General features: G+C 43.1%; 1 long non-coding RNA gene across 1 annotated transcript; it reads right to left on the reverse strand.

The window, feature by feature from the left end:
* Nucleotides 1-3,517: 3,517 nt before the first annotated feature.
* Nucleotides 3,518-11,188, reverse strand: LOC102904587 (uncharacterized). The gene is made up of 3 exons (XR_443048.4): nt 10,924-11,188; nt 4,010-4,086; nt 3,518-3,874 (listed from the first exon to the last, which is right to left on the reverse strand). It is a non-coding gene; the product is annotated as an uncharacterized LOC102904587 (long non-coding RNA).
* Between the last annotated feature and the right edge of the window lie 13,293 nt (nt 11,189-24,481).

Here is a 24,481-nt window from a genome sequence, read left to right on the forward strand (position 1 = left end):
CAATCCCATACCAATGAATTAACAGCACAACTGAAAGCTCTAGAACAAAAAGAAACAAACTCACCCAGGAGAAATAGACGCCAGGAAATAATCAAATTGAGGGCTGAAATCAACGAAATAGAAAACAAGAGAACAATACAAAAAATCAATGAAACAAAGAGTTGGTTCTTTGAAAAAATCAACAAGATAGACAAACCACTAGCCAAATTAACCAAAAGGCAAAGAGAGAACACCCAAATTCACAAAATCAGAAATGAAAAGGGAGACATAACAACAGACAATGAGGAAATCCAGAGAATCATCAGATCATACTTCAAAAACCTGTACTCCACAAAAATGGAAAACCAGGAAGAAATGGACAATTTTCTGGATAAATACCAAATACCAAAATTAAATCAAGACCAGATAAACCATTTAAATAGACCAATAACCCCTAAAGAAATAGAAACAGTCATCAAAAGTCTCCCAACTAAAAAAAGCCCAGGACCAGATGGTTTCAGTGCAGAATTCTACCTGACTTTCAAAGAAGAACTAATACCAATCCTCTTCAAAGTGTTCCACACAATAGAAACAGAAGGAACACTACCAAACTCTTTTTATGAGGCTACAATTACCCTGATACCCAAACCACACAAAGATGCAACAAAGAAAGAGAACTACAGACCAATCTCCCTCATGAACATTGATGCAAAAATACTCAACAAAATATTGGCAAACCGAATCCAAGAATACATCAAAACAATCATCCATCACGACCAAGTAGGATTCATCCCAGGGATGCAAGGATGGTTCAACATACGGAAATCAGTCAATGTAATACACCATATAAACAAACTGAAAGAAAAAACCACATGATCATCTCCCTAGATGCTGAAAAAGCCTTTGACAAAATCCAACACCCCTTCATGATAAAGGTCTTAGAAAGAATAGGAATACAAGGAACATTTCTAAACATAATAAAAGCAATTTATAGCAAGCCAACAGCAAACATCAAATTAAATGGAGAGAAACTCAAAGCGATACCACTAAATTCAGGAACAAGACAAGGCTGTCCACTCTCCCCATATTTATTCAATATAGTACTAGAAGTTCTAGCTAGAGCAATAAGACAACAAAAGGAGATCAAAGGGATACAAATTGGCAAGGAAGAAGTCAAACTTTCACTATTTGCAGATGATATGATAGTATACATAAGTGACCCCAAAAACTCTACCAGGGAACTTCTACAGCTGATAAACTCCTTCAGTAAAGTGGCAGGATACAAGATCAACTCAAAAAAATCAGTAGCCCTCCTATACACAAATGATAAAAGGGCTGAGAAAGAAGTCAGAGAAACATCACCCTTTACAATAGCCACAAATAATATAAAATACCTTGGGATAACACTAACTAAACAAGTGAAAGACCTTTTTGATAAGAACTTTAAATCTCTAAAGAAAGAAATTGAAGAAGATATCAGAAAATGGAAGGATCTCCCATGCTCATGGATAGGTAGGATTAACATAGTAAAAATGGCAATCTTACCAAAAGCAATCTACAGATTCAATGCAATCCCCATCAAAATCACAACACAATTCTTCACAGACTTGGAAAGAAAAATACTCAACTTTATATGGAAAAACAAAAGACCCAGGATAGCGAAAAGAATCCTATACGATAAAGCAACCCTTGGAGGCATCACCATCCCGGACCTCAAACTCTACTATAGAGCTATAGTAATAAAAACAGCTTGGTACTGGTATAAAAACCGACATACGGACCAATGGAATCGAATTGAAGACCCTGACATTAATCCATGCACATACGAACACCTGGTTTTTGACAAAGGAGCCAAAACTATACAATGGAACAAAGAAAGTATCTTCAACAAATGGTGCTGGCATAACTGGATGTCAATATGTAAAAGATTACAAATAGATCCATATCTGTCACCATGCACAAAACTCAAGTCCAAGTGGATCAAAGACCTAAACATAAATCCAGTTACACTAAACTTAATAGAAAAGAAGATAGGAAGCACTCTTGAACGCATTGGCACTGGAGACCATTTCCTAAATAAAACACCGACAGCACAGACCCTGAGCACAACCATTAATAAATGGGACCTCTCAAAACTGAGAAGCTTTTGCAGGGCAAAAGACACAGTCAATAAGACAAAAAGACAGCCAACAGATTGGGAAAAGATCTTCACCAACCCCACATCTGACAGAGGATTGATCTCCACAATATATAAAGAACTCAAGAAACTAGACATCAAAGCACTGAACAGTCCAATTAAAAAATGGGCTAAAGAGCTAAACAGAGAATTCACAAAACAAGAACTACAAATGGCTGAAAGACATTTAAAGAAATGCTCAACATCCTTAATCATCAGAGAAATGCAAATCAAAACGACTCTGAGATACCACCTTACACCTGTTAGAATGGCTAAGATCAAAAACACCAATGACAACCAATGTTGGAGAGGATGTGGAGCAAAGGGAACACTCCTCCACTGTTGGTGGGAATGTAAACTTGTACAACCACTATGGAAATCAGTATGGCGGTTTCTCAGAAAAATAGGAATCAAACTACCTCAAGACCCAGCCATCCCACTCTTGGGCATATACCCAAAGAATGCTGATACATACCATAAAGATACATGCTCAGCTATGTTCATAGCAGCACTATTTGTAATAGCCAGAACCTGGAAACAACCTAGATGCCCATCAACGGAAGAATGGATGAAAAAAATGTGGTACATATACACAATGGAGTACTACTCAGCAGAGAAAAACAATGAAAGCATGAAATTTGCAGGCAAATGGATGGAACTAGAAAATATCATCCTGAGTGAGGTAACCCAAACCCAGAAAGACAGTTATGGTATGTACTCACTCATTGGTGGATTCTAGATATAAAATGAACAATCAGACCACAACCCATAGAACCATAGAGGCTATATATATAGCATGGAGGTCCGTAGGACGACTGTGGCATATAATAAATTTCAGTTTTACTCAATTATTGAAAAAAAAATAGCCAAATGAATGGAAACACATGAACTATGAACCAAAGACTGAGGGGCTCCCAGCTGGATCAGGCCCTCTGAATAGGTGAGACAGTTGATTGGCTTGATCAGGTTGGGAGGCATTTAGGCAGTGGGACCAAGTCCTGTGCTCATTCCACGAGTTGGCTGTTTGAAACCAGGAACTTATGCAGGGACACTTGGCTCAGTCTGGGAGGAAGGGACTGGACCTCCCTGGACTGAGTCTACCAAGTCGATCACAGTCCTCGGGGGAGGACTCGTCCTGGAGGAGATGGGAATGGAGGGTGGGCTGGGGGTAAGGGGAGGGCGTGGGAGGGGGGAGAATAGGGGAACCCATGGCTGATATGTAGAACTGAATGGTATTGTAAAATAAAAAATATATATCACAAAAAATAAATAAATAAATAAATAAATAAATAAATTGAAAAAAAAAAAAAAAACACCACACTTTACTTTAAAAGAAAAAAAAAAAAGACAGGTACATACCTATAGAGTAGGTAGCAACTTTATTACCAAACAAGAGTTGGTTGCTTGTTTTATTACCAAAATTGTTGCACCATAATGAGGAAAAAAAATCAAAGCTAAGGTAAAGAAGCATCTATTAAAAATAATACAAAAAAGTGAAACCAGTTGACAGCAGAGTCTTGCAAAGGTAGTGTTTGGTTTGGACTCACAAGAATGCTAACTCAGGTAGAGACTCTCAGGGCCACCATGGGTTAAAGAGACCCCAGTGACAGGAAGAAGAATGGCCCTCAAGACTGTCTTCCTGCAGACTTGGTAGGAGGGCAGCAGAAGACATGCCCAGGTTCCAGGCCAACTTTGCTGAGCTCTTGAAGATGACCACGCCTGCAAAGGAAAAGTTGAAGTGTGAAAACACAGCCCAAAGCCACAAGGCTTGCGATCATACTATTAGAGCAGATGAAGAATTATGTTCCTCATAAGGCAATAAGAAAGGAAGGGGGGGAAGACCCAAATACTCACAAAAGACCACCATCTGCCTTCTTCCTGTTTTGCTCAGAACATTGTCCAAAGATCAAGTGTGAACACCCAGGCTTTGTCTGTTGGGAATAGAGCAAGGAAACTGGGTGAGATGTGGTCTGAGCAGTCAGCCGAAGATAAACCACCATACGGGCAGAAGGCTGCTGAGCTAAAGGAGAAGCATGAACTGCAGGATATTGCATGCCTTGCAGAGGGCCAAAGTGATGCAAGAAAGAAGGGCCCTGGTAGGGCAGCAGGCTCGAAGAAGAATGAATAGAAGATGAAGAGGAGGAAGAGGAAGATGAGAAAGAGGAAGACTAAGTGGCTTTTTTGTGATGCCTGGGGAGTGTGTGTGGGCCCAGTTGGCTATTTCATTACAATTGTGAAATTCAAGGGCAGCTCAAAACATTATCTTCTGTATAAATATTGTACAGTTTTTTGTTTAGCTTGTGGGAGTCTTTGTAGAGAAAATATACCCTTAAATTCAGACTGTTCAAAATTCAGAGAATAATAGGCTGTGAATGTTGAGAATAGACCATACATCTGTGTGATCCCTGCCCACTTTGAGGCTCAAGGAACGGAATTGAAGACGGTGTAGAAAGGATGGATGCACAAACCTGAGGAATGGAGAGGAATGCTGTGAAAGGCTGGCCTCTGACCATGACATGACTGTTACACAGACGAATTCACAGCAGCTGTGGGTACCCACACAAGACCTCCACAAGATCCAGAGAGTTAACAATGCCAGCATGGAAGGCGGAGGGACTCTCAATAACTCAGCCCCTAGCTGGGCTGCTAATGGCAATTGATAACTGCTAAGGGACAAAGAGTCTCTTTCTTTGAGAGAGGTGGCCACTGGCCCTTCTTTCTTCCAATCTTTCCCTCTCTACACATTTGAGCCATGGTCAATGTCACTGTCTTTTCCCTGTAACCTTTGCTAATTACTCTGAGGTACCATTGTTTCTGAGGTTCTTGGAAGGTACTCTAGGAAGACACACTTGTGTTGTCAGGCTCCTTGGCCTGATCAGTTGCACATCATGCTAAGCTTGTCAAAGCGCATGACAGTATGATAAATTGCCTTATAAAAGTCAGTGCCAGGTATGGTTATCTGCACGTTCCAGGGTTGATTAAAGTCCTTCTTTTGGTTCACACATGACTTTCAGACCTTCGGGGTACAAACCATCAGAAGTGACTGAGGCTTCTTAATGTATTGGGTTACCACACTGTGACTGAAACTTGGAGTCTCCCTGCACTCTGAGATAGATGGCCACTATGTCTGACTCCTTGTTAGTCTTTGCCAGGGGGTCCATACTCTTATACTAAGTTTCACCTCTCGTCACAACTTCTACCCTTAAAATCTCCATACCCAACAGTTTTCCATAAGTGCCACTAGATCTCCCCAACTCAGCTGGAAGAAAGATGCCACCCCCCATTTGAGTAACTCACCTATGAGTCAGTGACTTAAGGGTTGAGGGATAGAAGAACCACCCAGTGTCCTCTACCCAAAGAATCAAATGTCTTCCTGATATGCCCTGTGTGTTAGTGAGGGTCCAAGCAGGAACAAAGAGCCTAGCCTAGGTACTTCAACAGCAAGAGCTTCATGGAGGGATACAATGTTCATGGATTACTCTATATGCCTAAAACATCACACACAATGGAGGATACCCTTAAACAAGTAGATAGTTTGCTTAGCCAATTTCTTCACGCTATTCCAAACTTTTGGAGTAGTTGATTCTTCCTGAAGGTATTCTTGTTTAACTTACATGTCACAGTTGTTTCTTTATCTGGTCAGTCACACTCTCAGGCTCTTCTACTTCCACCTAATTTATCACTCAGTAATATCAAATAAACGTCAAATTAAATAAGCACAGCTTGGTAGCAAGAGTATTTCTTGCTTGTGTTGGATTTTTCACTAAAACATTTTTAAGTCTATAGTGTTTAAGCATTTGATTCCAGATGGTCCATACCATATTTCTGTTCTCATTTTTAATGAAAAGGAACCCCAAAATGGGAAATGAAGTCATACAGCCTTTAAATCTATTGTGTGAGCAAATGGTCCAGCACCCTTGAGACAAGCCTGACTCCTCCTTCTCAGCTGTGGTCAGGGATGCTAGCACGTCTTCAAATAACAGGCAAACAAAAATTCCCGGGGAAGTGACAAGAGCCAGCGAGCACTGTTTCTAGTCACCTCCATATTTCTGCTTGAACTTCTTTATTTGTTTGTTCTATAAGAAAGAAGTTAAGAAAAACCCATACCCAGCTTGTGTCCCCATTTTGTTTTTAATTTGCAAATGGCTACCCCCACCTCCGACCCCCTTTTTAACTGGGTAAAACATAGGTCTACAAAAAGGGCAATTTCAAATTTGTTCCCATGTTTCCTTTTAGGTGGACATGAGAAATGCAGGTATCTCTAGACTTTTGATAGAACAACTTGCAATGAAAAGATGAAGACTCACTCTCCACTAAGAGTAAATGTAAGGAGGCATATTGTCTCGTGGCTGCTGTCTGCTTCTAAACCAAAAAGAAAAGAAAGATAATGAATGGCATGAAAAGCCACACTGCTGTCTAACCTTTGAAGAGTTTCTAATTCTCATCATTTTGGACATTTTAGAAAATAAGCTCATGTTTCCACTATGACTATTACCCAAATACAAAACTATTGTTTTATTTGTATGTACAGAATCCTACAAATATCTGTAGGAGGGTTACAAAGCATTTGTACTATCCACACGGATATTTCAAAATCAAATATCTACAGTTCCTATTAAACAAAAGCGAGGCATTCACAGGAAGCCGCAGAGAAACCCATGCAGGTAATAAAAAATGAAATCCATCCATGACACGCCTCCATCTTTGTTACTTCCCTGTCTCACTCTGTGAAGAACACCCGACAGAAGCAGATCAAGACAGGAAAGTTGTGCCTCTCGGTGGCATGGTACAGTCCATCTTGATGAACAAATCATGGTGACAGGAGCTGGAGACAGCTGGCCACATTGCACTTGAGATGAAGAAGCAAGGAGAGATGAACTCTCTATGCTCAGCTTGCTTTCTGTTTTCCGTTCAGTCCAAGACCCCAGCCTATGGAGTGGTGTCACTTGCAGTGACAGGGAGTTTTCCCACCTCTGTTAACTTAATCCAGGTGATCCCTCTCAGGCATGCTCAGAACCTAACAACGTGGATAACCCCTCCTGGGCAGGCCTAGAATCTGGGCTCCTAGGTGAATTTAGACTTGTCAAGTTGACAATAAATATCCATCCCACCATCTCTGCAAGTGCATTTTCAAGTGAATGATACGTCTGGTAAGACTCCATTTTCACAGGCAATATTGTGGCACAAATGTTTGAGATTGCAAATGAGTAAAATCCTGGTGAATTCTAAATTAATATTTTTAACTGGCCCTTTAGAAGTTGAAACTTTCGATATTCTTCTAGAACAGTGATTCTTGACCTTCCTAATGCTGTGACCCTTTAATACAGTTTCACAGGTTGTGGTGACCCCCAACCATAAAATTATTTTCATTGCTACCACTATAAATCATAATGTAAATATTTGTGTTTTTCGATGGTCTTAGGCAACTCCTATGAAATGGTCATTCAACTCCCCAAAAAGTAGTGACCCACAGGTTGAGTACCACTGTTCTAGAAAGTTCTCCAAAGGTAAAACTTGCCATTCATTTGCATCTTTTGAAGTGTTTCACCAAGAACAAACTTACTAAGCCTCAGACACTACAAATATGAGTCCTGTTTAAAAGTATAAATGCCTTTATCAGTTAAGCAAAATTTAAGTAGAACATTTTAGCCTCCCTTGAAGTATTTTACAATACATACATCATCAAAATATGTACATGTTTAAGAAAGTCTGAAGACAATATATATGTTGCTACTTCTGTTTTCAAGACCCAGTTATGTAAATTTCCTGAAAACTATGTAAATAGTCAAGAATGTCAGGGGCAGTCTTAACTAATGAACTTACAACACTGACTTATAGAATAATAGTTCATTTCATGATTTGAAAATTTATCAACTTTGTAAAAAGGGGACCAGTGGGATGTCTCAGTGGCTCCACCAAGCCAGATAACCTAAACTTGATGCAGGACCCACAAAGTGGTAGTGCTATAGGGTGGTCTGTATGTTAAATTGCTCGGATTGGTCAATAAATAAAACACTGATTGGCCAGTGGCCAGGCAGGAAGTATAGGCGGGACTAACAGAGAGGAGAATTAAGGGAACAGGAAGGCAGAGAGAGATACTGCCAGCTGCCGCCATGACAAGCAGCATGTGAAGACACCAGTAAACCACAAGCCACGTGGTAAGGTATAGATTTATGGAAATGGGTTAATTTAAGATATAAGAACAGTTAGCAAGAAGCCTGCCACGGCCATACAGTTTGTAAGCACTATAAGTCTCTGTGTTTACTTGGTTGGGTCTGAGCGGCTGTGGGACTGGAGGGTGACAAAGATTTGTCCTGACTGTGGGCCAGGCAGGAAAACTCTAGCTACATGGTAGGAGAGTGCCAACTCCTAAAAGTTGCCCTCTGCCTTCCACAGATGTGCACACACACAACAACAACAAATAAGTGTGAGACAAGTCAGGAATTAAAAAAAAAAAATACTTCGGTTCAAAGGTCAAGCTGTTAGTGTTTCAGAGCTTGTTCTGACAACAAAGGACCTGGTGGTGTTTTCAGAGCTTCAATTCTCTTCTAAGTGTCCCTCCTTTCTGCCCTCCCTCGCTCCCTTCATCTTCTGCTTTTCCTTCCTTCCTTCCTTCCTTCCTTCCTTCCTTCCTTCCTTCCTTCCTTCCTTCCTTCCTCCCTCCCTCCCTCCCTCCCTCCCTCCCTCCCTCCCTCCCTCCCTCCCTTCTATTTTTCCATCCTTCCTCTCCTTTCTTCCTTGTCTTCAAAACAAGGTCTCACTCTGTACCCCAGGTTGTCCAGAAAAACTCACTATATAGCCCAAGGTTAGCATAGAACTTTCCAATATAATTCTTCTGTCTCAGTTTCCCATTAGAGTGGTAAACCACCAAGCCCAGCTTCTCCTAAGACATTTAGTAGAATTTTCACAGACTGGTGACAGCTAATGTGAATATATAGATATATACATATAGATATATTATAGAATTAGCCATGATGCAAAGTTTCTCATGCATTTGAAATAGCCGGTTATAATTATAGAGCTATTCTGAGTACAGTTGAAGCAGAAGAATGCGAATCTGTGCCACAAACATATCAGATAATGAAGCTTCTAAAACAAAATCAGTCTCATCTGAACCAAGTCTTTCTTCGTCAGTTAAGAGAGGTTTATCTTGTTGTATTCCACTTACTGCTTTTTTTGGGAAAAACAAAATTGGAGTATCTTTGAGGCCACAAAGACATCCCTGCAGTTATGATAAACTTGGAATTTTTTTTTACACTTTGGACACTTTGAGAAAACAGTTATGAAGTGTTGTTTTACATGCTATAAGAATTCTCAGATTGCTAGTTGTTTTTATATTCTTGGCTCTCATGCAGCTTACATATTTTCACCAAGCTCAGTTTTTTCCCTCTATCTCTAATCATTTGCTTAGAATTTTAAAAAAATAGCTTTCATTTATATAGATTTAACCCAGTGACCTTATTACATAATGGAATTATTGTTAAAGCATTACATTGAGTTACAGTAATACAAATTCATTTGAATTATTTAATATAATAAACCCAGTTATCTGAATTTTAACATTTACTTTTTAACTAATACACATATCATATATGTAGTATTTGATAATATATTTAAAAGTTTTAAAATATATTTATTTATTGAGTGTGCGTGCGTGCGTGCGTGCGTGCGTGTGTGTGTGTGTGTGTGTGTGTGTGTGTGTGTTCCTGAATGCATGTATGTGCACCCTGTGAATGCAGGAGCCTGAGGAGGCCCGAGTAGGCGTATGTCTGTCTATGTTATATACAGTTACATGCAGTCAGTCTTCCATTGCCTTCAGATTTCCTTCAGTGAACTTAACTACCTTTCGACTGAAAATATTCAGAAGGAGAATACGTCCGTACTGAGCACATGTGGGCTGCTTTCTTGTCGTTGCTCCATAAGCAAACACAGTACAGTAGCATTTCTACTCCAGTTGGTATTGTAAGTAACACATGCTTTGAAGTACATAGGAAGAGGTGCAGAGGTTGAATGTAAACACCATGCCATTTTATATGAGGGACTTGAGCATCTACGGAGTTTAGTAGCCACAGGATCCTGAGGGACAATTGTACATGTAACAATATACATATTATGTTGTAATATACCTGTATTATTTTGCTGTAAATATTTAGCTCGGCATATACTGGAAATAGTACCAATTTGATTGACTTTACATACGTTGCTTAAGTGAACCTTTTTTGTTTTTAAGACAGAGTTCATGTTGCCCAGTATGGCCTCTAACTCTTATATAGCCCGAGTTGCCCTTGAATTCCTGATCCTCTTGCCTCCTCCTCCTAGGGGCTGGGTGTGCAACAACACACCTAAGTTTGGTTATGTGTTTCTTTTCTTTTCGTTTTTATTTTTCCAGACAGGGTTTCTCTATTTAACTCTAGTTGTCCTGGAACTCGCTCTGTAGACCAGGCTAGCCTCGAACTAAGAGATCCACCTGCCTCTGTCTCCAATGCTGCAATTAAAGACCTGCAGTATTGCCTGGCACTTTTTTCTTAAGACAGGATCTTGCTCTGTAGTCTAGCCTGGCCTCAAGCTGGTGATCCTCTACTTCAGCTTCCTGTCATCTTTATAGGCATGTGCCCTGAAGCCATTTGTATTAATGCTTTTTGGATTGTTACTAGTATTTAGTCATGTGGCTGGTGAATAAAAAGTAAATAAAAAAGAGGTGAGATGGCTCCACTGTTTGAAAGCAGGCCTTTCAGGTCCTGGAAATCAGTTTCCACCCAACTCCTTACCTTTTTGTCTGGCCTTTCTCCTCCGTGAACATTCCGTTCCTATGCACTCTTGAGTGTGTTTGCGCACACGCGAATGCGTATACACACACACAAATGCCCAAGCTGCTGTCTCCTTAGCTCTACTCACATGTGCCAGGCACATGCCCTTTAGACCTTCACAGGGAGATGCCTTTGCCTGGAATGTTTTGCGCAGAAAACCTCCTGACTCATGCCCTCCCCGTTGCCAAATCTTTGCTCAAAGGTCACCTCCTGGTGGAGGCCTCCTCTGACTGCCTGACCGGGGGCCACACTCTTGTGCTCCCAGGCTTCCAGCTCCGCTTCGCTTTTTCCACAGCACTTCTCATCTTCCAGGAGTCATGTCGCATTTAAATTATTTGTTTAGTGTGTGTGTGTCCACGTGTGTGTGTTCACGTGTGTGTGTGTATGTTCATGTGTGTGCACGCATGCGCCACCATGTGCATGTGAAGGTCAGCTCCTGTGGTCAGGCTCTCAGAAAGTACCTTTACAATGACGAGCTGAATTGCAGGCCCCTCATATAACATCATTAGCGTTCTGTTAACTCTGTGGGCTTGGACTTTTGTCAAAGGACTTCAAGTTGGCCTTGGAGTTTACTGCTAATTTGAGGACTATGGCGAGCCCAGTCCTTCTGGGGAGCAGGCATCCTGTCATTCCCAGGAACTCCCATTGGGGAGGAAGGAAAGGCAGCTGTTATATCCTCTCCTCCTCATTCTACCACAGCCACGTAAAGGCCAGCACACGCTTGTCCACTTCATAGAAGAGAAGATAATAAGGTCAAAGAAAAGGAATTGAAGTCTCTGGGTAATCCTCAAATCAATAATGCTGGAGCCTGTGGTGAAATGTGATACATTACCTGAAAAGGAGATCAGGGAAGAGACATAGTATCCAATAATAGGCACTGAGACATACAGAAAAGATAGTGTATCTCAACCTTACCCCTGGACAAATTCTAGTACTTAAAATGTGAAGTAGAAAACCCAGCATGTGCCTGGTGTGATAGCTCATGCCTTGGGAGGCTGAGGCAGGCAGATCTCTGGGGGTTTAAGGCCCTCCAGAGCTGCACAGTGAGACCCTGTCTCCAAAACACCAACCAAGCAAACAACCAACAGAAACGCAAAATGTTTACAATAAGACACAAATAGTGACCTAATATTAAAATAGAGTAGCTCCCCATTGTGTAGTACAAAAGGCAGAAAGGAATATATTTCATAGACTTATCCCACACAATATTTATGCTTTTATACAAAAAGGATGAAGTTTATTATATGGCAAATTAGGAAAAATAGCTAAAGATCTATATTCCTTCACATGTAAAGATTCTTTATGAATCAAGTAATGAAAATGTTTCATAGAGAAAATATTCTAAGGAAACAAATAAGCAATTCACACAGGAAAAGAAGTCCTGCCCAGCATGGTGTCTCACTTTTAATTCTAGCCCTGGGGAGGCAGAGGCAGGGGCAGCACAGGAGTATGAGGCCAGGTCTACACAGCAGGTCTCAGGCCAGCCACAGCTACACAACGAGATCCTGTCTCAAATGAAACAACTCCCAAAGAAACAAGAATGTCTCTAGCTTGATAAATGCCCATGTTAGTGGACATTGGTGGACACTGCCGTCTCTATAGGTTTCTGGCTGAGGTAGAAATTGATGCATATTTGTAGGGTTTCGTGTGACCAGAAGAACCAAAATATAAAACCGATGCATTCCGTGACGCAGCAGGGCTGCTTCTAGCAGAGCATATTGAGGACAATCCCCTCAGAAAGGAAATACGTGTTTTGGAGAATGTTCGATGTGGCTACTATTTCAAAAGCAGGAACCTGACACTTCTAAGGGCCCATCAATGTAACGGACTAAAACCACATCTGGAGACAATGGCATTTATGCAACTGTGGACATGAGGAGACAGACATCCGGATTTGGGAAGACAACCACGATGTTTCTTTGAGCGGTAGGAAAAAGACAGGGGGCAGGGTGGCTGGGAAGACGGTTCAGCGGTTAAGGTCACTGGCTATTCTTCCAGAGTCTCCACAAGGCAGCTCACAGCCATCTGTAACTACAGTTCCAGGGGATCCAGTGCCCTCTTCCAGCTCCTGAGGTTCCCAAGCACATAAATGGTATACATACATACAGGCAGGCAAAACATATAAAATAAAAATTAATTTTTTTTAAATTCAAAAAGGAGATGGGTAGGTCTATCAATATAGTAACGTAAGACCCACAAAACAGGCTTTGTTGTTGTTTTGTTTCTTTCTGAGACAGAGTCTCTAGTCCAGGTTGACCTTGAACTCGATATGCAGCTGAGGATGTGTTAATCTCACCGATCGAGAATAAGACTGCTACCACAATTTAAAGCCAAATTTGAAGCAAGCTTTAATTAAATACTGGCCATGTGGATGGGCTCTGGCCAGGTCCATACCCAGGTTCCTGGGAAATGGCCCAGAATTATAGTTTGTAGCGACTAAAGAAGACCCATAATTCATTGCATTTCCCATCAGGTCCAATGGGGGCAAGCATACATCCTGGCGTACCTCCATCCTGTGAACCTCGGGCCCACATGTGATCAAGCGATTCCTGTGCAGATGGGTCGAACAAACTTGTTTAGGGGAATGAAAAACTTGTGGCTTGTTATCTCTCATGAGCCTCCAGCATTTCAGGAACTGTCTGCCTTTGGGCCAGGGGCTTGCAGATCAGAGGCATTTTTGTTTCATGGATCTCTTAGGCAGAGTAATGAAAACTTAAAACTGTAACTTTGGCTCTCACAGATGTACATGAACGGATTCCTCTGCATCCACTGCCTGGGTGCTGGGATTATAAGCATGTGCCGCCACGCTCAGTTTAATTTGATCCTTCATGAATGCGAAGCCAGCGTTCTACCACTCAGCTCCATTCCCAGCCCTTCTCTTTAATTTGGGAGCTGCCCTGTTACAGCGGGGGAAACTCTCTGGAGTGTTTATTAAGTGGTCTCCTCCCCTCCACCGTCCTCCCTGCTGGGAATGGCACTCTTCTTTCAACAGCCTTCCACCATGGGTGGCCCTAACCAGGGCATCCCAGGCCTCAGAGGAGCAGAGCCACAATGGAACAGAGCACAAAAGAAAGAATCCTCAACCTTTTAGTTTCAAAACAGACTTTTGAAACTTCTGGCCGAGACAATACCTTAAACAATAGCTTTAAAAGGAATGACGGTTGACCTGAGAGCATGTTTTTTCTATGTGGGGCAAGATAAAAGTTTTTGAGGGGAAAGAAGAAAAAGGCAGAGAGAGAGAGAGGAGCGGGTGCCAGCGATTTGGTGTGCGCTCAGCCTGAGCTGCCGAACAAAGTGTGGGGCTTTGAGAGAGCCCAGAACTGTGCCAAGTGTCCTGTGTGAGGCCTCTCCACAAAGCTCCTTTGGCTGTCGCACACAGTGGTATAGAGGGACAAAGGAAGCCGGACCGGACCAGGCAGACGGGCTTCACCGGCTGGAGCCCAGGGCACAACCTCCATTTTCAAGTAAAAACCAGCAGCTCGTTGGAGCCCCTGGGCCAAAGCAGGACAGCATGTCCATCAGCAGTTACATTGGCGATGTATTCATTAATACACGTGGTCTGTGTTAATCACGTTTCTCATCGCTATGACAAAATGATAGAGGCGATTTATGGAAGGAAGGGTTCATTTTTTGCTCACAGTTTGAGGATACAGTCCATCACCATGGAGACATGAGGCAAGGGGCCCCTGAGGCAGCTGGTCCCGCAGAGAGAGACGAAAGCTAGTGTTTGGCTCACTTTCTTCTTTTGATTCAGTCTTGGACCTAAGCTCAACAATGCCACCCACATCCAGGATAGGTCACCCCACCTCAGTTAACTCCAACTGTAAACTACGTCACAGACATGACCCAAGACTCGTCTCCTAGGCGATTCTCATCACCAGGACTGTGGTAGATGGCAACGTGGAGGTCAGTGAGAAGCAGCAGTGGCTTCGGGCTAGATGGGGCAGTGGCTTTGTAGTTGGTACCAGTCCGTGCAGATCTCTGCCATGCCTCGGGGCCAGGCTCCCCCAGTCTATGATGATCACAACAGCAACAACCATCCAAGTCAGAACAGAGGAAACAAAGTTCCCGGCTGCCTGAGAACTCTGAAATGCCTCCTTGGCATTGACAAACATTACATTTCTGCTCTTGATAAAACTGGTGCTCAAAACAGAGATTGACATTAAAGTTCCATTTGAAACTAGAAAGATGGCTCTGACCTCCACTCACAGATACATACCCCACACAGACACATAGTCACAAAATAAAACAAAATGAATCCTTAACATATAACATTTTTGCAGTTTTAAATACATGTCTTAAAAAATCATCACGCCTCATGAATGGAACTAGAAAAAAAATCATCCTGAGTAAGGTAACTCAGGCCAGAAAGATAAATATGGTATGTACTCACTTATAAGGGCATATTAGCTGTAAAGTAAATGATAACCAAGCTACAATCCATAGATCCATAGAGGTTAGATAAAGAAGAGTCTGTGTGTGTGTGTGTGTGAGGGGGGAACACATGGATCTCCCTGGGAGGGGGAAATAGATTTTACGGGCAGACTGGGGGAGGGTGGTGATGGGAGCAGAGGATCAGGTGTGTGGGAGGAGATGGAGAGGAGGAAAGAGTGTGGGGGGAGACAGCTGGAAATGGCATTTGTGGAGTGGCGTAGAAAGTTAGTACAGTAGAAACTTCCTGGAATCTATGAGGGTGACCCTAATGAAGACTCCTAGTGATGGAGGATACCAAGCCTCAGCTGGCTACCTCTCGTAGGCAGGCGAGGTTTCCAGTGGTGAGACTACGTGAATTCAATTGAGTTGTTGGCCAAGGAGATCCCCAAACAACCCAGGCTGTTGCTAAGACAAAAGGCTGCTCTCCACAAACTGACAGCGGGCCTCCAGTGCTGAGGACAACACCCATACAACTCCCTGAAAATGGAGAAGTAGAGCCGGTGTCTCCATGGAATCATTACGCTTATGTTCTAGTGTCTTTGGAGTGGGAAGGTACTCCATAGGCTACAGAAGGAGAAACATGGACACCAACCCAGCCGCAAAAGCTTGGACCCACATTCTGTCCTGCCTGCATAGTATGCTAGGGCAGTGGTGGCACAGAACTTGTAAGGGCAGCCGACCAAGGTACCAAGGTCTGGTTTGACCTAAGGCCCCTCTGTAAGACAGAATCCTCTGGGCGGTGGTGGCGCACGCCTTTAATCCCAGCACTCAGGAAGCAGAGGCAGGTGGATCTCTGTGAGTTCCAGGCCAGCCTGGGCTACAGAGTGAGTTCCAGGACAGGCTCCAAAGCTACACAGAGAAACCCTGTCTTGAAAAACAAAAAAACAAACAAACAAACAAAAAAAAAAAAACAAAAAACAAACGGAACCCATACCGTACTCCGCTTGGGTTACCAAGAACCAGAGACTAGATAGCCCAGAGACCTAGGGCAGAACCAAATACTACTGATATTTTAAAAAATCAATAAAATGATTTCTAATGATATGCTGTTCTTATAAATCCGTGTCTTATCTAGTCACCTTCATCGAGTCTTCCTCTGGCAGCAGATGAGAACAGATCCACAGCCAGATATTATACAGAGAGAGAGAGAGAGAGAGAGAGAGAGAGATTTCTTCATCAAATGTCTCCCCTCTGAGCTCAGGGAATCCTGTGAAAGAGGAGGCAGAAAGATAGTAAGAGTCAGAGGAGATGGAGGCCACCAGGAGAACAAGGCCCTCTGAACCAACCAAGCAAAGCTCCTAAGAGTCACACAGACCTAAACAGCAAGCACAGGGCCTACATGGGTCTGCACCATATCTTCTGTGTATGCATTATAGTTATTAGCATAGTGTTTTTATGAAACTCCTGACTGTGAGGATGAGTAGGTCTCTGACTCTTGTGCCTGTGTGGCAGGGTCCTGTGCTGTTGTTCCCTTTGAGGGAAGGGACCCAGTAGGTAGAGGGGGCCCAGTAGGCACAGAGTCAAACCATACAGATTCTGGGAGAATATCCAAACAGCAAGCAGTTTATTCAGGAAGAGGCAAGCCTTATATACCCTCCACCCCGCCCTGGGGGGAGGTCTGATGAATATGCATCTGCTGGTGGGACATGGCTGTCTCTCATTGCTCCAGGTCATCTCCGCATCATGTCTCGGCTGCTGTTGCTAAGGCTGTTGGGCAGACCCTGGTTGGCTCTCAGAAAGTATCTTTTTTACTGGTTTGGGCCGGCTGGCCCTCAAGCCTGTTAGGGATGAGTCATCCCACATGCCTGCTCTTGGGACTCTTTTCCTCATGTTGGGTTGCTGTGTCCAACTTCGATATGACAGTTTTTGCTTCGTTTTATTATATTTGATTTTGTCCTCTTTGGTTGTTATCTCTTAGAACCCTGTGCTTTTCTAGTGAGAGACAGAAAGGGAGTGGATCTGGAGGGGAGGGGAGATGGGGAGAAACTGAGAGGAATAGAGGGAGGGGAAACTATAATCAGGATATATTGTATGAGAAAAGAATATAGTTTCAAAAAAAAAAGAAAAAAAATGTAAAAAAAAAAATTTCATCATGCCTTCTATGTAAAGATATGTACTTTCATGCCAGGCATGGTGGCACAGGCCTTTAATCCCAGCACTCAGGAGGTAAAGGCAAGTTGATCTCTGTAAGTTTGAGGCCAGCCTGGTCTACAAAGTGAGTCCCAGGACAGCTAGGGCTCTTACACAGAGAAACCCTGTCTTGAAAAAAAAAAAGAGATGTACTTCTTGATAAATAATAGAGAAATTCAGAAATTTGACAGGAGACATCTCTGTCAAAAGGGGGTGGGGGTGGTACGGAGGAACTTTTCAGTTGAGCAGTTTGCCCTTTTTATCATGGTTAAGTGGTGTGGAATGTTACTTTATGTAAAGATGTGTTACATTTATTTATGTTGTGGAATATCACTTTAGCTGTGTAAAGATGTGTTGCATTTGTTTATGCTGCATTTGTTTAACTAGGTAAAGATGTGTTGCTGTTTCACCTTGCCTGCCTGGTTGGTCTAATAAAAAGCTGAATGGCCAATAGCTAGGCAGAGGAAAGATAAACTGGGCTGGTAGGCAGAGAGAATAAGTAGGAGGAGGAATCTAGGCTCAAGAGAGAATGAGGGAGAAAGAGAGGGAGATGCCCTGGGCCAGCCAGCCAGGCAGCTGCCAGACAGACACGGAGAAAGGACATACAGAATGAAAGAAAAATAAAAAGCCCCAAGACAAAACATAGATGAAGAGAAACAGGTTAAATTAATTTATAAGAGCTAATGGGACAAGTATATAATAAGGCCAAGCATTTATAACTAATAATAAGTCTCTGTGTCATTATTTGGGGGCTGGCAGTCCAAGAAAGCCTGCTACAATTAAGTTTATAATAACTATGAATGATCTTATCTTGAAAAATCTCAGAGGACATGAAGTAGGGCCCATAGGATTTGCAATACAATCTTAGGCAATGGCCCCATCAGTAAAGCATGTACCTTACAAGTGTGAGGACTCAGATTTGATACCCAGAACACATGGGAAAATGTCATCATGATGGCACTCATTTGTAATTCCAGGGAAGCAGAGACAGGTGGATCCTTTGGTTTGATAGCCAGCCAGGCTGTCCTAGCTGGTGAGTTATAGGCCAATGAGAGATTGCCTCAAAGAATGTGGATGGTGTTGCTGAGGTTGACCCCTGAGGTTGTCCTCTGGCCTCCGAAAGCATGTTAACACACATGTACCCATACATATGCACACACATGCATGTTTTAAGAAAAAAAAACAACTTGAAATATTATAGCCAGATTTTTCTTTGGGCCATCAGCTCACAAAAAATGACACGGAGACGTATTATTAATTATGAAAGCTTGGCCTTAGCTTAGGCTTGTTTCTATCTAGCTCTTATAACTTAAATTAACCCATTTCTATTAATCTACATCCTGCCATATGGCTCAAAGCCCTACATGTCATCCTTCCTCTCTGTCTCCTCTGGCATCTCTCCTGCACCTAGATTCATCCCCCCCTCCCCCTCCCCCAGCTATTCTCTCTGTTCCGGGAAATCCCACCAAGCCTCTTCCTGCCTAGCTACTGGCCATTCAGCTTTTTATTAAACCATTCAGAAGGCACCTTGGTAAAGATACATCTTCACAGTGTACAAAAAGATTATTCTACAACAAAATATAATGGCCCATGCCTCAACTGAAGCAGAATATATGTTCCTTAGAGGTAAGCACACGAAGGTTCAGCTGAGCCTTTGAAGATCCATGACAGTTAGTAGTACATTGTCATTGAAGGGACCCACAGCCCCTTACCCCCACAGGACTGGGGCTGATGATCTCGGAAAACTACAGGTATGGGGCAAGGATGACTAGTAGAGAAATCACCATTTTCGAGGAAGAAACCAGAAAACTAAGAATTCCATTTTTAATCTCAGTCCAGGAAAAGAAATAGTCCTGTGCAATTCATTTGTCTAATTCACAAAACCCCTTATGCTAATCCATGCAAAAACCTTCAAGTAAAACTTTTTCAAAAATCTAAATGGAACTATCTTTGAAAAAGTATAACCAAAAGAAATGATTAATGTTCTTTAAATATTTTTCAGCATTTCAGTTCTCCATTCCAGAATGTGCGGAGTGGAGGGGGTGTCTGTGTCAACTACTAAATATTTCATTTCTCCCTCTTTCCGGTGCTGAACAGAGGCACTTTGGTTAAACAATGACCAGAAAGGCAATGTTTTCATCCCTAGTTCTGTTTATCAGTCATTGATGTTTTCCTTATCACTGGTAGGCCTGAAAGAGAGTTGTAATGGCTGTTCTTGGCTGTCAACTTGGACTACATCTGGAATTAACTAAAAGCCAGGCAGCTGGGTACATCTGTGAAGGGTTTTTCTTAATTAAATTGCTTGAAGTGGGGAGACTTACCTTTAATCTAGATCTTTTGGAGTTGGGAAGGTCCATCTTTAACCTGGGCCACCCCTTCTGAAGACAGCCTATATAAAGGACATAGAAGAAGAAAGCTTATGTTCTTTGCCTGCTTGCTCTTGCTTTCTCTGGCAAGTCCATTCCTTCATGGCACTAGAGCCTACTTCTTTGGGATTCTGGCATACACTGAAGACCACCTGAGACATCCAACCTCATGGACGAAACAACTACTGGATTCTTGGTCTTTCCATTGACACACAGCCATTGAATATATATATAATATATATTATATATTGTATACATTCTACCAGTTCTGTTCCTGTAGAGAAGCCTGCCTAACACAAGGATGAAAGGAGATAGAAACATCATTTGAACAAGGTTCAGACAGCTAACTGGGGGAAATGAATTCCAAAATGAGGGACCAACAGGGCACAAGGCACAGGGTGAGTCTCAGGGACTGGAGGACAGCTGGGAGCTGCGGAGGCAGGAGTTGGGAGGACTCTCTGGTGCTTTAGGGTTGCAATCAATCCTTCCTGGATACCAGGAGGACTCCAGTTCTACCTGAGTCAGATGGAAGGCTGGGGAGGGGGAGGGGCTATGCAAATAGTTCCTTTGAATCACCCCTGCGCAGCTAAGACTGAGTGTGGAGCCTTGCGAGGAAGCAGAACACAAAGGATTGTGCTCTCTGTGTGGGGCTTTCTACACTGCCCTGGGTGTCTTGTTCCCTCTTTTAAAAGGCAGACTGATTGTTAAGTATAATTTAATCTCATCAAATAAAAATGTCAGGTTGGTGACAGGTGGGTGATTAGCCCATAGTATATTTTACCCCTCCAGTGTTCTCGAAATGACTGCTTTCTGTTGGTAATTATAGAAAGTACAGGCAGGAAACCGGCAAGGTGGCAGGTAAGGGCGCGTGGACTAGGAGGACAAAGGGAACAGTTGAGTGGTGGCCATAGGGGAGTCTGGATTTAGCAATGACGGAGATGTGGATGATGACCTAAGGGCAGAGTTGCTGGCTGGACAGAGATTCCTTAAGTCCATTCTTAAGTCACTGTAACTTTATTCTGCAAGCAGTGGCCTTCTGTGACGCTTCCATCTCACGACGTTGTCTCAAGCATCAGGGTGGAATCCTAGCATACAGCAAACACTGTATGAGGTCCACCAGAGACTAGGGAGCTGATGTGGGATGAGGAACCCAAGGCTGGAACAAATAATCCAATCCCTGATGAGGAATCCGAAGCTGGAAGAACCCTTGGAAGGGGTGGAGCAGGAAGAGACCTCTACATTATCCTCTCAGAATATGATGGGTGGTGGCTTCACCGACTTTCACCCCTCAAAGGGTGGACAATATGAACAGATTCAGTTTCCCTCCAAGTCTGTGACTTGCAACTTTCTGTGTCCCCACATGGCCTTTCCCCTGTGAGGGAGCTTCTCTGTGTGTCTAGACCTCCTCTTCTTGTTGGGCTAGCCAATGTGTTGAATTAAGGTCCGCATCCACACCCCATTCCATCATACTCCCTCCTCTTTTACAGGCCCCCACCCCACCCCCGTCTCCAAACCCAGTCATATTCTGAAATACAAGAGGCTCAGTCTTCAACATACGAATTTGGGGGTATGTAACTCAGCCCAGAACACGATAATTCCATATGTTTTTAATAGCTACAAACACACACAACTGAAAATGAATTAGTATTTTAGGGGACAAGTATAGAGAAGGCGATAGGAAATGAAATTTCAGTGTGCAAAATGCATTGACAAGGAAGGGGAAACGCTTAACTGGTAAGCTGGAGAAAAGCATTTCCCAAAAGAGTTAAATGATTGTCAAATCATTTCGAGCCGGTGGTAAGCTGGATTAATTGTCAAATACTTCAGCAAGACTAGTGGGGGAGTTAACTGCAGTTATTATCTCAAAAAGAACACATTTCTTTGGAATGCCATTATGTTTCAGAAGTGCAGAAAAGGTTTCCTAGGAGAGATCCTTTTGTGTGGCAATGTAAATTGAGCTGAGAGTGCTATGCGTCATTTCTGGGTGACATCTGCGGGTGAAGTCAGAAAAAGCCAGAGGCTACCTGCCGTGGAGGGAAATGTTCTTCCACCACCAGAGGAATTGAGGCAGCTTCCAAAGATGGAACACACGCAGCTCCCTAAAACAGAGGTAATGAGAGAGTCGCAGGGTTTAGCGTCTTAGAGGTTCCCCGCTGTTCACAGCTCACAGATCCAAATATAGCTGGGTCTTAAGTTTTTAAAACATTCAATTTGTGTGAAAATCCTTCTCTAGAGATAGCCGGCGCCTTGGTGAAATGGGCTGGGAACGGTGCATCAGTCACTATCCAGCTCTCCTTCACAGGGAGCCATTTGCCGCTGGGATCACCGGCTAGCTGGAGTTCCTGAATGTAAACAAAAGACCTTCTGGGGAAAGAATAGTCATAATGAAAATAACAAAACGAGAGTGGGAGAAAAAAGGGGGGAAAAGGAAATGTAATCGTCGGCTCTAATTTTTTACTTCTCCGAAACTGCTGTTTATTTCCCCGCCCCAATTCCCTCCGGAGACCCAGCTTCCACCCACTTATTCATGCTCTGTTAAAGTCATTTCTCCAGAGATTGGCATTCGGGGAGTCTGAAACAATCGAACATGTGCAAATGCCTCGGCTGTGCTTGGCTTTTTGTTTTTCATCTCTGTGAATCCATTAGGCATCTGCCTGTGGTGCATTTATGAATGCACCCCGGGTTTCATAAAGCCCTGGGTGCATCTAGGCCATGCAGCAACCGTCTCTGAACTACTTAGGTGTCACTGTGAGGAAACTTCATAATAATTATGCAACAGTGTGTCGGATTATTCACCAGGGAAGCATGTTCATGTTTGAGGCTGGGTTTTGTTGTTTTGTTTTGTTTTTGTTTTTCTTCTAGACATTGCTTAGGAACTTCTGGTAAAAGAGTCAAAAGTTCTTTCAGCACCCGCTCAACCTCAGACTACTCTGACATCCATCTCGGACCCGCCATCTTGCTTACAATCTTCTTGAGGGAGCTGGAAGCCCAATGACAGGGCCTCTGCTAACGTTGTTGTGATCGGTGTTTCCACTTCAGGTGTTTTCGTTCTAATGGTGCCTTCTGAAGGACGCTCGCTGACTGCTCTGCTGGCCATCTGTCCAGTCGGAACACGAGGAGTGCACTCCAGGGGGGATGATGGTCCGTCCTCAAACAGTGTACCACAGTGTGGTCCACCCGACAGAATCCAGAATTCCCCGGAAGATGAGCCTCTGGGCATGCCTATGGAGATTGTCCTAATTGTGTTAATTACTGTAGGAAGGCCCATCTTAATTGCCAGCAAGGCCATTCCGTGGCTGGAATCCAGACTGTGTAGATGGAGAAAGGGAGGTGTGCAGTAATATGTGTTTATTGCTCTTTACTTCTTGGTTGTGGCTGCTGGGTGACTCACTGCCCCAAGCTCCTGCTGCCTTGATTTCCCTGCCATGATGGACTGGACCTTGAGTTGTGAGCTAAAACAGGCCCTTTCTCCTTTAAATTGCTTGGACAGAGTATTTTATTACAGCAGAAAGAAAAAAAAATTAACACCACAGTTTACAAGGGGATGTAGTTTACAAGGCAATGTAACAGAGCCTGGAGGGATGGCTCAGAGGTTAAGAGTACTGGCTGCTCTTCTAGAGGACCCAGGTTCAATTACTAGCGCCCACACGACAGCTCACAAGCATCTATGACTCTAATACTAGTGGGTCTGATGCCCTCTTCTGGTCTTTGAGGGCAACAGGTATGCATGATACACAGATACACAGACTGGCAAAACCCCCATACACATAAAATAAAATAAAATAAAATAAAATAAAATAAAATAAAATAAAATAAAATAAAATAAAATAAATAAAATAAAATACAAAATGTAACGTGATGTAGCTTAGCCTCATAACTCACAATCACCTTAAGATGAACCCACAAGCAGACGTTGACCAAGTTCTCCTCTCCTTCCTCCTCCTCCCCCTCCCTGCCCATGTGATCCTGTTTGATCTACATTTCCATGTTTCATACAATATTTACTTTAATCCAGTTCTTACAGCAGGACACGGGGTATTAAAGATACAATGATGAATGGGTGGAACAGTAATGCTAACTCACTTCAGTACATGCTGACGGCGCTACAGACTTGAGACTCTTGAGGATGCCGCGATGTTGGCATCCCACGGACGGACATTGGAGTCTTAAAAAAAATATTTAGGTGCAGGGAGTTTACTTGGGTGTCTAACCAGGGCACAGGGATGAGGAAGTGTGGAGAGTGACGAAACATAGAAAGGCTACTGAAGGATGGCACTGAATTCCTGTGGGTCTGAGGGCATAATCCCCAGAGGTAGTCTGAGAAACCGAAAGGTGACCCTGAGGGTCCTGGCAATTGGCACTTGCCTCTAGTGCTTCCATGTCACTTCTGTAAGCGAGGGGATCAGCTCCTGTGTGTTGGGGACAGCCACAGGACAGCAGGGCCACTTGAGGGAGGACCTGAAGGGGGAATGGTAAAGCCCCAGGTGACAGGGAAGCTATGTCCGGGGCTGGAGGACACAAACTCAGCCTAAAACTAAGACAGGAGGAGACTGAGGAGAGAGGCCTAATATGCTGAGAAGCGAGAGCAA

Source organism: Peromyscus maniculatus, chromosome 9, assembly GCF_049852395.1.
Source record: "Peromyscus maniculatus bairdii isolate BWxNUB_F1_BW_parent chromosome 9, HU_Pman_BW_mat_3.1, whole genome shotgun sequence".
NCBI classification, from domain to species: Eukaryota; Metazoa; Chordata; class Mammalia; order Rodentia; family Cricetidae; genus Peromyscus; species Peromyscus maniculatus.